General features: G+C 37.1%; 1 protein-coding gene across 1 annotated transcript in view; it reads right to left on the bottom strand.

Moving 5' to 3' along the window:
- The window catches only part of MAN1A1 (mannosidase, alpha, class 1A, member 1), a 173528-nt gene that overhangs the window by 56530 nt on the left and 101300 nt on the right, over positions 1-15698 (bottom strand). The window lies entirely within an intron of this gene.

Genomic DNA, 15698 nt, shown 5'->3' with positions numbered 1-15698 from the left:
GGGGGTGGGGGTGGGGCAGGGATGAAATGAGAATGGGAAAGGAACCTGGCTGTGAGAGGGGTCAGAAATATTACAGAAATAGAGTACATAGGATCTGATGACAGACTAACTATCAGAATAAGTATTTCAAGATGTCCTCGGGATGAACTGAGGTTACTAGTATAACAAAAGGTCAGTCTGGAAGCGACACTGGTTTAGGGAAATAATGCAGATGACTTTCAACATTTAAGTTTAGGAGCTATCTGGCACTCAGCAGGATATAGGGATTACATTCTATAGGGAGGACTGGGCTAGAGATTTGGATCAAAGGATGGCTACTGCCACAAATTTAGGACTTAACAATAGAATATCCAGATGTTTCTATCTAGAGAAGGCTCATAGGCAAGTATCATAACATCTCGATGGAGTGGGGAGGATGAGGTGTAAATAAATAGGTGGTGTGAAAGATGAAGAGGAAAAGACTGATGCCTTGAAGAGTCAATAATGAAAGAGAGGATGCAAAGACCTCCCTCACTGCACAGAGGGCCTGGACACTGTACTGAAAGAGGCAGGAAGAGACTGAGCCACAGAAAAATGCTTTCACCCTTTCTACACCCCTAAGACTCTTAATGAACACAGTTCCAAATTCTGATTATTTTGACATTATCACAAAGATGAGGAGAACATACAGGAGAAGAGTAACTAAGATGGTAGAAGAGAAGAAAGTGTATTTGTAACAAAAAGGGTTGAAAAGAATTCAGGTTCTACATGAAAGACTTAAAAATATATTCCTGTAATTTATCAAAGTATGTCTTTCAGTTGATTCCTCTTGCAAAATAATTTCTTTTTTTTGGGAAAAAAAAAAAAAAGAATACAGATTCTTTAAAAGAGGATAAAGGGAAGATTTACATAATCCTAGCTCTTACATCCAGATAAGAAAGATGCTATGCATATAATTTTTCATTTTAACTCTTTAGAAAGGAGATTATATTTGTTTACCTTTACTTTTATCTTTAAATAGTGAAAGTGAGTTTAACAAGAGATATAGTTCTAATAGTAGGGTACTGGTGAAATTTCATTCTGGGAGGTATGTGGAATTCTATCAGACCCAATGAATACATTTTTAATAGCCAGGAAGTACTCAATGATCAATACAGCACAAATAGACAAACATGGTGATAGCCTAAAATGGTGGTAAAATATCAGGACAGTTTTCTATTCCCTGTCTTTCTGAAAGCATAAAGTTATTTCTTTTTTCCTTAAAAAAAAAAAAAGAAAAAAATCTTTTTATTCCAATTGTTAACTATTTCAAAAAGAAATCTGAATTATAGAATTGGATATTTATGTCTGTGCCAGACTAGATTAAATCACATTAGTGAAAAATTTAAAACATACATCTTTTTGGGACTCCTCTGTAGACTATAGAGAACTGCAGAAGCATAAGGCATTAATATTAGCTTGTCTGGTGGCCTGTAGTTTATACACTCATAATTCCTCTTGCTTCCCATCTCCTCCCCTTTACATCTTTTCCTTTAGGATCAACATAGTAATAAATGAATTTTGTAGCACTTTTAGTTTGAAAAGAGACCCTAGGCTTTACTGTCTCCAATTTTAAAAATTTCTTTAAAAAACATAAACATGAAATCATTTCTCCTTATAATTCTCAGAAACATGAGTGAATTCTATAATTTGAAGCCCTTTGACTCTTGCAAAAATTTTGGATACTAGCACTATATCTGTTGTTCCTTTAAAAATACCACTCTTTGAGTACAGACTTACACCTTCAGCCATTTTGTTGCATAGCTAATCAATATTAAAGATTAATGTCTTTAAGCACTTTCTGACCTATTTCATCTTAAAACCAGTAACTCACCTAAGAAAAGCTCTTGATCTAATTAATAACTTTTTCAGGCACACTTCCATGGTTGGCCCACTTTAAAGTGGAGAAAATTAATACCACAAGATTATGCAGTCTTATAATATTTAGATCTAGTTAAAGTAATTTAGAACTTCTCTTGAAGCCAATTTTAAAAATATTCTCAAGAGTAATCTAAACAGGATCAAAGTCCACTTAATATATTAAGACAATATGCCCAATTATAAACTGCCAAATGATAAGACATTGGTCCAGGCTTGATAAAGGCAAACGACATCTAGATATTTATTGTTTATGGCAGCGGCCTTTGAAGCAGAATGCAAAACTCTTAATTAGAGTGCAGGAAGAAACTATCAAAGCTGCTGTTTCTAAATTTTTTATCTAAAAGAAAAAAGCTTTATTAAATTAAATATTCAGATATACACTATTCCCCTCCCTTGGTGCTTATGTAAAAGGTTTCATATAAAAGATATTCAGAGGTTTCCATAGAGACTCCAAAATGAGGAGAGGTCGGCAGTGGGTCCTTTGCTTGTTCTACAGCTTTCAGGGACTGTGGATGTAGTGGGATTTATCAGCACAGAATGTCACTGATGCAGTTAATTTTAAAATTCAAGATCTCTACACAGTAGAAAAATTATAATATTGTAACAGTTGGTAAAAGGATGGAAAGCGACCACACAAATATTCTGCACTAAACGAGATTTCTTTGATTGTCTTGAGGCAAAGTATTTAATTAAGAGTCAAAAGAAATGTGTCCCTATTTGCTGATGTTTTCTAGTATAAGTAGCTGTTTGTAGTTGCTACCTACCAGATAATTAAAAAACAGAAACAAAGAAAAATGGAAGAAAAGAAATAGAAAACATGCTTAACCTATCATTTGAAGATAAAAGTAACATTTGACATGAATAAAAAAAATCTGAATTTGAAAGCAAGTTTTTCTAAGAAAAGATCATTTTGAAATTGGATATTTATGAAAATATGCGTGACTGTGACTCACCTTTAAAATTCATAAAAAATATATCAAATTTATACAAATTGATCAAAATTTGTGTCAAACTTGAGAATGGAATTTGCTATCCTGCTTTAGAATCTTCCAAAGGAAGAGTTCCAGAGGTTTTTCTTATTTTCTATTAGTTTGCAAGAAGAAATAATAAGAAAGACTGAAATTTTCCAGCAGAGTTACAAGAATATTCTTTGCATAATTAAAGAATAGGATTTAAAACAAGCATCATGTTTTTAGATCAGCCAATACCACACTTCTCTCATCAACACAACTTTAAATCTTTTCCATCTGGACAAAATTAAAACCAAGTTGAAATAAACACAGAACAAGAACTTTGAATCACTTACTGTATCACAAGCATTAAGTTGAATTAAAAAAAATCATATGACTCACTAAAAACAAATAAAAATTTATTTCCTCATCTGTATCTTTTTACAATTTTATTTTTTGGAGTGTTTTAAAGTGATCATGACATTAATATTCTGGTATTTGCATATAAAATTTATAAGTAAAAATACATGCTCTGGGGTAAGTGCTCAGAAATATATTACTGATAAGAGAGCAGAAAAGCTTAAAAACCATGGACTTATGGTACTGACATAATTGTGCAGTACAAAATTACATGTAAATAAATGGCTAAAAGTGATATATTTATATAGCATTCACATTAATTTTTCTCGTTAAGGAACCATAATTTTTATACCTCATGATGAATGAAACTGCCACAATTATAGCCCTTATTTTAGAGTATCTCATAACTTAAAGATAACCTTTCTTCAGCTGGGCAGTTCCACTGTGTACTTCCCTTTGTGGTCCCAGATGATGACAATTATTATGAAGCCTTATAATATTTCCCTTGTTTGAGGAATGGCAGAAAGTGAAGAGGAACTAGAAAGCCTCTTGATGAAAGTGAAAGAGGAGAGTGAAAAAGTTGGCTTAAAGCTCAACATTCAGAAAACGAAGATCATGGCATCTGGTCCCATCACTTCATGGGAAATAGATGGGGAAACAGTGGAAACAGTGTCAGACTTTATTTTTTTGGGCTCCCAAATCACCGCAGATGGTGATTGCAGCCATGAAATTAAAAGACGCTTACTCCTTGGAAGGAAAGTTATGACCAACCTAGATAGCATATTCAAAAGCAGAGACATTATTTTGCCAACAAAGGTCCGTCTAGTCAAGGCTATGGTTTTTCCTGTGGTCATGTATGGATGTGAGAGCCAAAGAATTGATGCTTTTGAACTGTGGTGTTGGAGAAGACTCTTGAGAGTCCCTTGGACTGCAAGGAGATCCAATCAGTCCATTCTAAAGGAGATCAGTCCTGGGTGTTCATTGGAAGGACTGATGCTAAAGCTGAAACTCCAGGACTTTGGCCATCTCATGTGAAGAGTTGACTCATTGGAGAAGACTCTGATGCTGGGAGGGATTGGGGACAGGAGGAGAAGGGGATGACAGGGATGAGATGGCTGGGTGGCATCACCAACTTGATGGAGATGGGTTTGAGTAAACTCCAGGAGTTGGTGATGGACAGGGAGGCCTGGTGTGCTGTGATTCATGGGGTCGCAAAGAGTCGGACACGACTGAGCGACTGAACTGATGAGTTTTAAGGGATTCCCAGGGGACACTAATGGTAAAGAACCTGCTTGCCAATTCAGGAGATATAAGAGACATGGGTTAGATCCCTGGGTCAGGAAGATCCCCCAGAGGAGGGCATGGCAACCCATTCCAGTATTCTTGCCTGGGAAACCCCATGGACAGAGGATCCTGAAAGGCTACAGTCCATGGGGTTACACAGAGTCAGACATGACTGAAGCAACTTAGCACACAGGCATGCATGAGTTCTGTGGGGAGAAGTCTCACCCAGGGAGCGGATGAGCCGCCTGGGAACCCCCTTCCCAATCAGAACTCCAGATGTGCTGTGAAACAGGACTTCCCAGTGCTGATTAAGTCTGGATGTTGGTCAAAACCCAATCTGGTGATGTATCCTCTATCTTCTGTTTGATCCATGGGTTGGGAAGATCCCCTGGAGAAGGGAAAAGGCTGCCCACTCCAGTATTCTGGCCTGGAGAATTCCGTGGACTGTATAGTCCGTGCGGTCACAAAGAGTCAGACATGACCTACCAACTACACACACACAGATATACATATTATACTCACACACATAAAGAGACATACACTCGTTTACTTGAGAATCCATTCTTCTCTCCTAACTTAAACACAGGTGATATGGACAGCTACCATAAAGATGTCAGGGTTCTGAAATTCCATAATGATCCCCTCTTTTGTATCTAAAAGACCCCCAACTTCTCAAAAGTCTAAGGGCCTGTCATAAACATCCTTGTAAAATTGATACTATTTATTAATAGCATTTAAGAAATGAGAAAGCCAAGGCTGAGAGAAAGAAGAGATGTGATCCCATTATTTTTAAATAAAAGTTATACTCAGTAAACACAGCATCTTAAACATATAGTTTGATGTATTTTTGAGAAATAAATCACACTGTTAATGTAGCAGAATTGGGACTTATGTTCCTATTCCTTCTGCTGCCATTTTCTTACACACAATCAGCCAAGTTATAGAAACTGGCAGTGTCAGATACTAAAAAATTATGGCACATATGTAATTCATAATTCATTTATTTTCCAAAGTCCATTTGTAGAGTGCTGGCCCCCAAAAATCACTACTCTGACAGCAGTTTGGGACAGAGAGAGTGGGATAGGACATTCCCTAGCTCTCTAAGGAGAGAGGGTACCAACCCCAGGGTCTAGGCACAGAAAATACAAGTGAGAGAACACAAGAATGTATAATAGGTTTGTCCAAAGCATACAGAAGATCATTTATAAAATCATATGCTTTAAGGGTCTGGCAAGTAGATTCACTGACCTTTGAAAGAAATGCAGTCATATTTTAAAAGAAAGAAACACAAAAAATCCAAGCTCTTTGTACAGTGTATTCACACACAGCTATACGAATGATATCCACCTTAAAATAGCTTATGTAACTTTTATTGTACTTCCAGGGGGATAGAATAGATTTATGCTTAAAATTTTGGAAAAACTGCTCACTGATAAAGCCATTATAGTAATTGCACTGGGTCTGTTTATTAATTTGTCACAATTAAGTCAATAAGAGCTTTACTAATGTCCTATTACTTGATTAGTTTTGAAAGTGATTATCTTAAGAACTAGACTTAATTGGAAGCCTCTCAATTTACAAGGTACATTAAACTCTCAGTAGCATCTTAAGATTATTCAACATATGCAGGTCAATTACCAGTAATCACTGTTTTGTACAAATGTTCCATAAAAACTATAGCATGACAAGACAAAGAGGGAAAGTGAGATTTAATTAATAATGCCAGACTCCAATTGACATTTCCAGGATAAAAGGGCAACATGAGCATTCATATAAAGTCTTCCTGAAAGTGGGTCTGTTACTAAAAATCAAATAATGGAAAGCTAGCAACTCTACACCTTATGGATGAAGATAATTTGTCATGACTGCTAAATCACCAAATTGCACTGCCTCTACTCATGCCCAGCTGCATATTAATTTCCAGATTAGTAAATTACAATTAATTCTTACTATTGCTCTACCACTTTTCCAGTTAATAAGAGAGACTTCAATTAATCATTGTTCATCCCCATTTTCAGAACAGATTAACTACAGCTATTACTGCATAAGCAAGAAACCTGGAGTGGTTAATGTATTCACCAAGATTGTGAGGTCTTTAAAAACATTTTATATTGCCCTTCCAATTTCGACTCAAAGATTCAATGTGGTTAGTTGAATATTTACAATGACTACAATTACAAGGTCTAAGAAAGTACCTTGAGACCTAGGCTAATTTGCAAATACCTATTCAAACAATTTCATAACTTTTAAATTAAACTTTATTAGATATTTGAAAGGTCTGCCCCACAGTAACAACATGAGCCTGGTCTTGAGATTCATCACAGGAAAATGTTGCTTCATTAAAAACCTGGGATTGTAGCTCCTTGAGAAAACCATTCCACTGCTGACTTGTAAAGGCACCCTATGAATTATGTGTTCTGACTTGTTCCTAATCTAAGTTCTGTACACAGAATACATTTCAAATTGCCAAAGCTGATTTGCCACCAATTGTGTGAACACAGTGAACAAAGCTGAATCTGCAAAACACTAGTTCTGTGCATTTGAAAATCTTGAGATGAAAGGCGCTTTGAGTTTGTTGCATTCAAATAACTATAATTCACCTTAAACAAAAATTTCCTGGTGCATTAACCACTTAAATGGTGGGGATGCTATGGGGAAAGTCATGGTCATATTTAACCATCCAATTCCATGGATTTTGTGCCAAGAATCTATCTGCCTAAAATAGAAGAGTGAGGAAGGTCTCTTAACAGACTTCCTACATACCACAAGTCCTTTTTTAAAGGGTTTTAAGCAATCCTCTTAGGATAGATTGTCTCTAAATTGCCTACACATCACCTCTGATACATTTCTGGACTTTACGCATTTGCTGTAATTGAGCTTTAGAGGCAGGACATTATGAAAATATACAAAAAATATTTTTTCAATATCTAATCCACGCGTGCGTGCATGCTAAGTCACTTCTGCCATGTCTCATTCTCTGTGACCCTGTGGACTCATAGCCTGCCAGCCTCCTCTGTCTATGGGATTCTCAGGCGAGAATATTGGAATGGGTTGCCATGTCCTTCTCCAGGGGATCTTCCCGACCAACCCAGGGGTTGAACCTACATCTCTTACCATGGTGAGTAAGATAGCCAGTTTATTCCATTCACAGCTCATTTTTCTGTCCCTGTCCTACCAGAAGCACACAGAGGGGTCTATGGCAGATGTGGATTCATGGAGAAAGGGTGGGTGATGTGCAGAGGTTAGGAGGACTGTTAGCACCTGTGTTCAGAGACAGATTACATCTGCTTCTTCCTCCAGTGAACAAAAGACACTGAAAACCCCATTTACCTGGGCATTAAGTTCAATTATGACCAGAGGAATGGGATAAAAGGGAACAGTCTGCCTACCTTTAGGCTCTTCAAATTCCGTCTGCCTCATGATGCATGACTAAGAAACAGCAAAGCATCTTTTGCTCAGAATTGCTCGTTCCTTAAGTCCCAAAAAAGAGGCTATACACAAAGTACATTTAAATTAAGTGCTGCCACCCTTACTGTCCACTTGCAATAAATACATGCCTTGAGCTTGGTCAAGCCACTGAGTATCTGGCATGGACTTAGTGATCTGAAGCTTGCTGAGAGGATTAAATGATTCAGAAAAACCCTAGATTCCCTCTTCCTCTGGTGGAAGGATAACCTTAGCCTCTTTTTCATGGGTGTGGAATGTCCTCAGGTACAAGAACTGGTTGCCAGCTGCTGTTAATAAAGTTGCTTTGCCTTGAAGCAATGAGAAGGTTCTTCTTTTTACAGTTACCCTGAGGTCCTTAATTAAAAATGCCTTTTTTTTCACCTTCTATGCTAAAATGGCCCAAATCTTGCTTTCTAGTCTTACGGGATTAAAAAATATATATTGCAAGGGGACAAAGGCGATGCAAACTCTTTTTTGGTAATTAATGTTTGGAATTAGCTGTTTTCCAGAAGAAGCAACAAACTGCTTGGGGATAAGTGAAAATACTGGGCAATTATTAACAAGAGTGAATTAATCATAGAACTCTTCCCCCCTCCTGATCCAACCCCTCACTTTCACCCTATGGAACTTTGGAATTGGCTGTCCCTCTGAGCAGCTCTGAGATTTAAGAATCTAAACAGCTTGGGCGTCTCAGTCAATTCTTCTATTACAGTGCTTCTCAAAGTGTGGTCCTAGGACCAGAAGCATCAATCAACCTCTGCATCAGCTGGGACCTGGTTGGTGTTGTTCAGTTGCCAAGTTGTGGTGACCCCATGGATTGCAGCATGCCATGCTTCCCTGTCCCTCACCACCTCCTGGAGTCTGCCCAAGTTCATGTCCACTGCATCAGTGATGACAATGTAAATTATCATACCCGACCAAAAACCTGCCCAATCACAAACTCTGTGGGTGAGGCCCAGCAACAAGAGTTTTAACAAGCCTTCTAAGCAATTCTTGAGGCTTCCTAGGTGGCTCAGTGGTAAAGAATCTGCCTGTGAATGCAGGAGACACAGGAGATGTGGGTTTGTTTCCTGGGTCAGGAAAATCCCCTGGAGGAGGAAATGACAACCCATCCCAGTACTCTTGCCTGGAGAATCCCATGGATAGAGGAGCCTGGTGGGCTACAGTCTATAGGACTACAAAGAACTGGATAAGACTGAGCATGTATGCATGCTAAGCAATTCATACAGACTCTAAATGTCGAGAATCATTGCTCTATTAGAGCTGGGTGTTTTCAAATCAATTGTCTATTTATTTCAATAGTTAAATTGGCCATCAATGGGGAAGGAAACGTTTCCAAAGGTAACTGAAAACAGAAATGAATCTATACTTAGGATAAAAATATTAGACTTCCACCAGTGATTATCAACCCTAGATTAATAATGGAATGGCTGAAGAGCCTTAAAATATGCAAGGATCTTACTCCAAGCCAACTGAAACAGAATGGAGGATAGAGAGGTAGTGATGATATTTAAAAAATGCACAAGTTAGTGGAAAGCACAGGGAAGGCTGAGAATCACTGATAGAATATAACTACAGTAGTCAGACCCTTACTAGAAGTAGGACAGCCTAAGAACTAGAAAATAGGGTGATGTGGATGTTTCTAGCAAAAATATATATACATTTTTATAGACTCATGTCATATTAATTAAACACTAACTGGCATGTGGGACTTGGGAAAATAACATTACATTTTATTGGCTCACATGCTTCTTAAACCTCATAGGTTTAAGTTCCTCTTTCTAGTAGAGAAAATTCACCAATAAATATAATTTGAGAGAAGTGTCTGGGTTTTGACCCTACAGGCTGATTCTAAAATAATTTTCAAAATAATATATGTTGGAACATAAAGCCCCCACAATCCTACATGGACTATGGGGACACATTCTCTCCACACTTCTAGCTGGTTCTACTAATACCAATTCCATTTCTGACCTAGAAAAATGGGACTTGAGTTTGAGAATGGATTAGAAGCACTGAATGACTTAAAAACAGAAGATTACCATAAAAAGGCATCAAAACCAAGTCAGTTTTAGTTATGTATTATTTTATTGCTCTATACACACACTATTTTATAATGAACATTTAGAACAAGGCCATAAATTAATAATTTAAATTTATATTTATTTTACAGCACTCTGCAATGACTAATCTTCTTTTACATATTAATTCACTAGATTTTCACAAAAAATGCCTTATGAGGTCATCAGGACAGATACTATTATTGTGGCTATTTTAGTTTTACTTATGAGAAGAGAAACTCAATTAAGTGAATTATCCAAGGCCAACCTGGTGCAAAGAACTGACACATTTGAAAAGACCCTGATGCTGGGAAAGATTGAAGGCAGGAGGAGAAGGGGACGATAGAGGATGAGATGGTTGGATGGCATCACCGACTCGATGGACATGAGTTTGAGTAAGCTCCCGGAGTTGGTGATGGACAGGGAGGCTTGGCGTGCTGCAGTCCATGGGGTTGCAAAGAGTCAGACACGACTGAGCGACTGAATTGAACTGAACTGAACTGAAGAGCTATCCTGACAATCTTAACAAGCAGCAACTTTAACTTTGATATTTTGATGTCTGATATTAGTAACTTTATGCATGTAAGTTTCAAACCTCAAAATATGGTTATTTTTATTTCCAGAAGAGTTCAGTTCAGTCGCTCAGTCGCTCAGTCATGTCTGACTCCTTGTGACCCCATGAACCGCAGCACACCAGGCCTCCCTGTCCATCACCCTCCCAGAGTTTACCGAAACCCATGTCCATTGAGTCAGTGATGCCATCCAACCATCTCATCTTCTGTCGTCCCCTTCTCCTCCTGCTCTCAATCTTTCCCAGCATCAGGGTCTTTTCAAATGAGTCAGCTCTTTGCATCAGGTGGCCAAAGTATTGGAGTTTCATCTTCAACATCAGTCCTTCCAATGAACACCCAGGACTGATCTCCTTTAGGACGGACTGGTTGGATCTCCTTGCAGCCCAAGGGACTCTCAAGAGTCTTCTTCAATACCACAATTCAAAAGCAGAAGAGTATAAATGGCCAAATGAATTAAAACAGATAAAAGAGGGAAACCCAATAAAATATCCAATCAGAAAAAATAAAAACATAGTTTAGCATAAATACTTGGAAAGACTAACTTCTTTTTTACTTTTCTAGAGTTAGTAAAACTTATTTTCGAATTCTTAACAGATCCATAAAACATATAAAAGATAAACTATAAGACATAGCTCTAATTTTATACTTAGGCTATATAACTGCTACAAAACATGTCTAGGATAACTAAGTACTATTTTGCTTCTTAGAATATTAGCAAATCATTAAATAAGTTTGATCTCCTCGGGGCAGAAAATTTGTTTCTTGATATTTTTTTAATATTTTTATTATGATGTTAAACTATAGAATTGTATTCTGCTTTATTTTAAAACAATATGCCTCTTTCAAATCTAAAACCAGATACTTTAAAAAATGGTTAGCAAATTTAAAAATGTAGATGTTTATATATTAATGTCAGGTAAAAATGCAGGGAGACATATGGAAAATACTTTTAAAAATATTTAACCTGATTAGTCTGTCTTTCATAGTTTGTGTCTATTAAAACTAATTATGATTTAATATTCAAGCATTTTATACCACCGAAGTATTAAGAAACCCCAAATGGGGGTTTATTACAATACACAAACTACCTACTTCATAAAGGATAATGTTTCACTATTAGAAAACATTAAGCTATGTACTATTCTTAATTAAGCCCCCATTTCTGTTAAAGTAAAGTAATTTGCAATTTAATTATTATAATACAAGCTAAAATGTAACTAATGACATAGTATACATTTGTGTTGGATAATTAGAGTAGTCAGTAAATAAAGCTTTACAAAGCAGGAAATAAAAACAGGTGAGGGAGTTGTGGCTCCTTCATGGCCTTGCTTGGGCTTCCCTGGTGGCTCAGACAGTGAAGAAGCTGCCTGCAATGCAGGAGACCTGGGTTCAATCCCTGGATTGGGAAGCTCCCCTGGAGAAGGGAATGGCAGTCCATTCCAGTATTCTTGCCTGGAAAATTCCATGGACAGAGGAGCCTGGCAGGCTATAGTCCATGGGGTCACGAAGAGTTGGACATGACTGAGTGACTAACACATGTGGCCTTGCTTACTAATGAGAATTGGAGTAGAGATCAGTCACTTGGCAGCATGTTTCCCTGACGTGTGCAATAAAAGCACATGCTGTAGACAGATCTGCTAACCTAATATAACCACCAGGTGAGTGTCTGTTCAGGGAAATCCACAAAGAGAAACAACTGATGGAACAGTATAAACTAAAACTCACTCACAGGAAAGACAGAATAATCACTAGGAATACCCAGACTATATGCTCTGTGATATAAATGAGTAATGGGAATATTAAACATACTTTTTAAAAGTAAAAACACTCTTTAGAAAACTTCAAATGACTACATTTATTCTATTTAGGCTTAAATTATAACTAGAAATATGGAAATGGTGAAACATTTGATTTTACAAACCACAGAAGTGATTTTTCTTCTTTAGGTTGGGAAAAAAAAATGCATAGAGCCTCTTACTAGTAGTACTAACAAGATCAGACATCAGATTTTGACATTTTCACAGTAGCGAAATTGAGTTCTACCAAAATCTAATCTGTGAAAAAGGCAATGTTTTCCTTTACCAGAGGTGTTACATAAGTACACATTTTCCTTCTACTACTGTACTGGTGAAACAAGCATGTTATTCTAATCAGGTACTGTGTGTAACACCCAGGTGTTTGTACAATCAAATTACCACTTACTATTAATTCATAATTTCAATTCACTTACAACTTCATATAGCAACTCTTGAATTAGGAATTTATTATAGATGTACCAGAAGAGATAATTAAAAACATCTTTTTTGTGTGTGAACAGATTTTTTGGGACAGACTTTCTCATGTAGGATATGCGTAAATTATTTAGATTCTCTGCTATTCTCAGTTTGCACAAATACTGAAATCTAATTTGGTTTATTGGTGTTTTGGCTCCAAATACATAAACCTCCCAAATTCAAAATACTGCTTGCTTTAAGTTCAAACTGATAAAACCTGCACACTAGAGGAATGTGAACAGATAATACCAGTAAATTCACATTTCTGTTAACCTACAGGTGCTGGCAAAGAGTAGCCTCCATAACTATTTTCAAAACTGACATGGAAGAGCAGAATTATGTTACAGACAGCATATTGTGGCTCTCCCATCATAATTATTGCCAAGAGTTTCAAAGCCAGTCAATAGTGAATAAGGAGCTGTTCTAAACAGCATTCTTGAACACTTTTTTTCCTCTTAGCATCCTTCCATTGATACTTCCTAAGTTTAAGAAGGTAATTAAGAAAATATTATTTTGCCAGATATATTTTTCCCCACCTCTTTCGAAACTTCAGTAGTGACAGGTTTCAAAAAACTAGAAAATAAGCTCCAAACCTGCTGTCCCTTGTCCTCTGGCCCATACTGTGAAAATACAGAGATTCAGAGAAAACAGCAGATATGCACTGGGTGACATCAATAACACGTCTGGAAATGTAATTATTGCAGATTAATATCAAATGCTGGTTTGGTTCCCTAGAGAGAAAATTCTTCAAGACGATAAATCAAGCTGATTGGGCAAAGGGTAGGATGAATTTCAGTGGGTCGGTATTACTATTAATTTTGCCAAGGCTTATTGTGTAAATTGTGTTCTTGCCTGGAGAATCCCAGGGACAGGGGAGCCTGATGGGCTGCCGTCTATGGGGTGGCACAGAGTCGGACACGACTGAAGCGACTTAGCAGCAGCATTGTGTAAATTTGGGTAAGTCACTGCTATTTAGTAAATGAGATTGAGAGTGGATAAAATAATAAAAAATTCATACAGGTTGCCAGGAAGAAGTTAAGAGTGTTCCTGTCAGTTGTAAAATGGTTACCTAATTTCCTCTAGTTCAACATGAAAACATCATAGAATACACAAATGAAATGGCACATTATTTCTGACCCAAAATAATTTTCCTGTAATACTTAAAAATCAAATAAAAGTTCTAAAGTACAGTACTGTAAAATAATGTACAATACTGTAAATTTGAAATAAGGTCTGATTAAAAAAAAGGTAAAACCCCAGTTAATGAATTTTCAGGAGATATAAAGATAACAAAGGATTCAGTACTGAATAGTTTTTAGAAATATTTCTTTATGTGTTGAAAAAATATCTCCACTGTACACAAAGGATAGATTTAACTAAGGAAAAAATCCTCTCGGCTGTAAAAATAAACACTATGTTAAATATGTTTTAAAAGAATCTAATTTCTTATGAGTATTTCAAGAGAGGGTAGAACTAATTAAATGATATCAGCACCTTATAATAACTGACTTAACTTTTGCAAAGATGTAGACCCACACCTCAATTAGTTTTAAGAGTCTTTATCTAATTCCATTATCTTCCACAAAGCAATAAGAACTACCTCTATAGCATCCTGGGCTTCCCAACAGCTCAACGGGTAAAGAATCTCCCTGTAACGCGGGAGACACAAGAGATGCAGGTTCAGTCTCTGGGTCAGGAAGAGGTCCTGGAGAAGGAAAGGGCAACCCACTCCAGTATTCTTGCCTAGGAAATCCCATGGACAGAGGAGCCTGGTGGGATACAGTCCATGGAGTCACAAAGAGTCAGACACAACTGGAGCAACTTAGTATGCATGTACACACTTAGAACCAGGTCTCTTGGGAACCAGTTAAGTCAGTGGGTTATTATGCCCATATCATTCCTCTCAGAGGGTGGGGAAAATATGTGTTAAATGTGCACGAGGTTTTCATAACTAGATCTTATTTCAAGCATTAGAGAAGTTTCTAGGTCTGAATACTATCTGTATACTATCTGAATACAAAGTCTGAGGATATGGACAGTATTATAGGTGATCCACATGAGCCAAATAAAAAGCTCACAGATCTCTAATACCATGCTGCTCAAGCCAAGCATATATACCCACTTCCACCTTAAGACACTGGAACATGTGCCATGATCCCCAAGCTAACAGAGAAAGCCGGAGGAACCCAAAGGGAAGAATGAATCCTGAGATATCACGTTACACAACAGAAAGCAACTTCAACTTAACATGGCCCAGGGTGTGAACTCTGCCCGTCTCATCACCTCAACACCTTGGCCTCTGCCCCAAACACACGCACGCACACATACAGAGACACACACACATAAAATTATAGACAGGTACAGGGTGATTTCAAGGTATAGATATAACATATAGACAAAGCGTGACATTTAACTGATACATTAGCCAATTAATTTCATGATTTTCCATGATTAATTGGAAGGAATTAATGTCACTAAAGGAAGGAATGTCACTAGAATAAATAATTAAGGAAAAATGTGCATTAATCTTGCCAAGTCGCCCTGTGCATCCTCTTGGCTTTTCTAACATAAGAAAGCCATTTAACTTTTGCCTATGAATCCATGCATCTGAGTACTCTGGCTCTACCATTTACACACGGCATGATGTTAGGCAAATAACTGTCTCTGTGACTCAAGTTCCTGATTAATGAAATGGATATAACAGTAGTACTGACTTTATTGGGTTGCTGTTAGGATTAAATGTGGTAAAGTGTCTACACAAAACTTCATATTTTATGATGACCAAACAGCTGTCATTATCATCATCACAAAGAGACACGTGCAATTACTTATTTATAAGGAAGAAGGAGTTAG

The sequence above is a fragment of the Bison bison genome, unplaced genomic scaffold (genome assembly GCF_000754665.1).
Source record: "Bison bison bison isolate TAMUID 2011002044 unplaced genomic scaffold, Bison_UMD1.0 scf7180017864473, whole genome shotgun sequence".
NCBI classification, from domain to species: Eukaryota; Metazoa; Chordata; class Mammalia; order Artiodactyla; family Bovidae; genus Bison; species Bison bison.
Note: the sequence above shows the minus strand (reverse complement) of the source record. Positions and strands in the feature narration are given on the sequence as shown.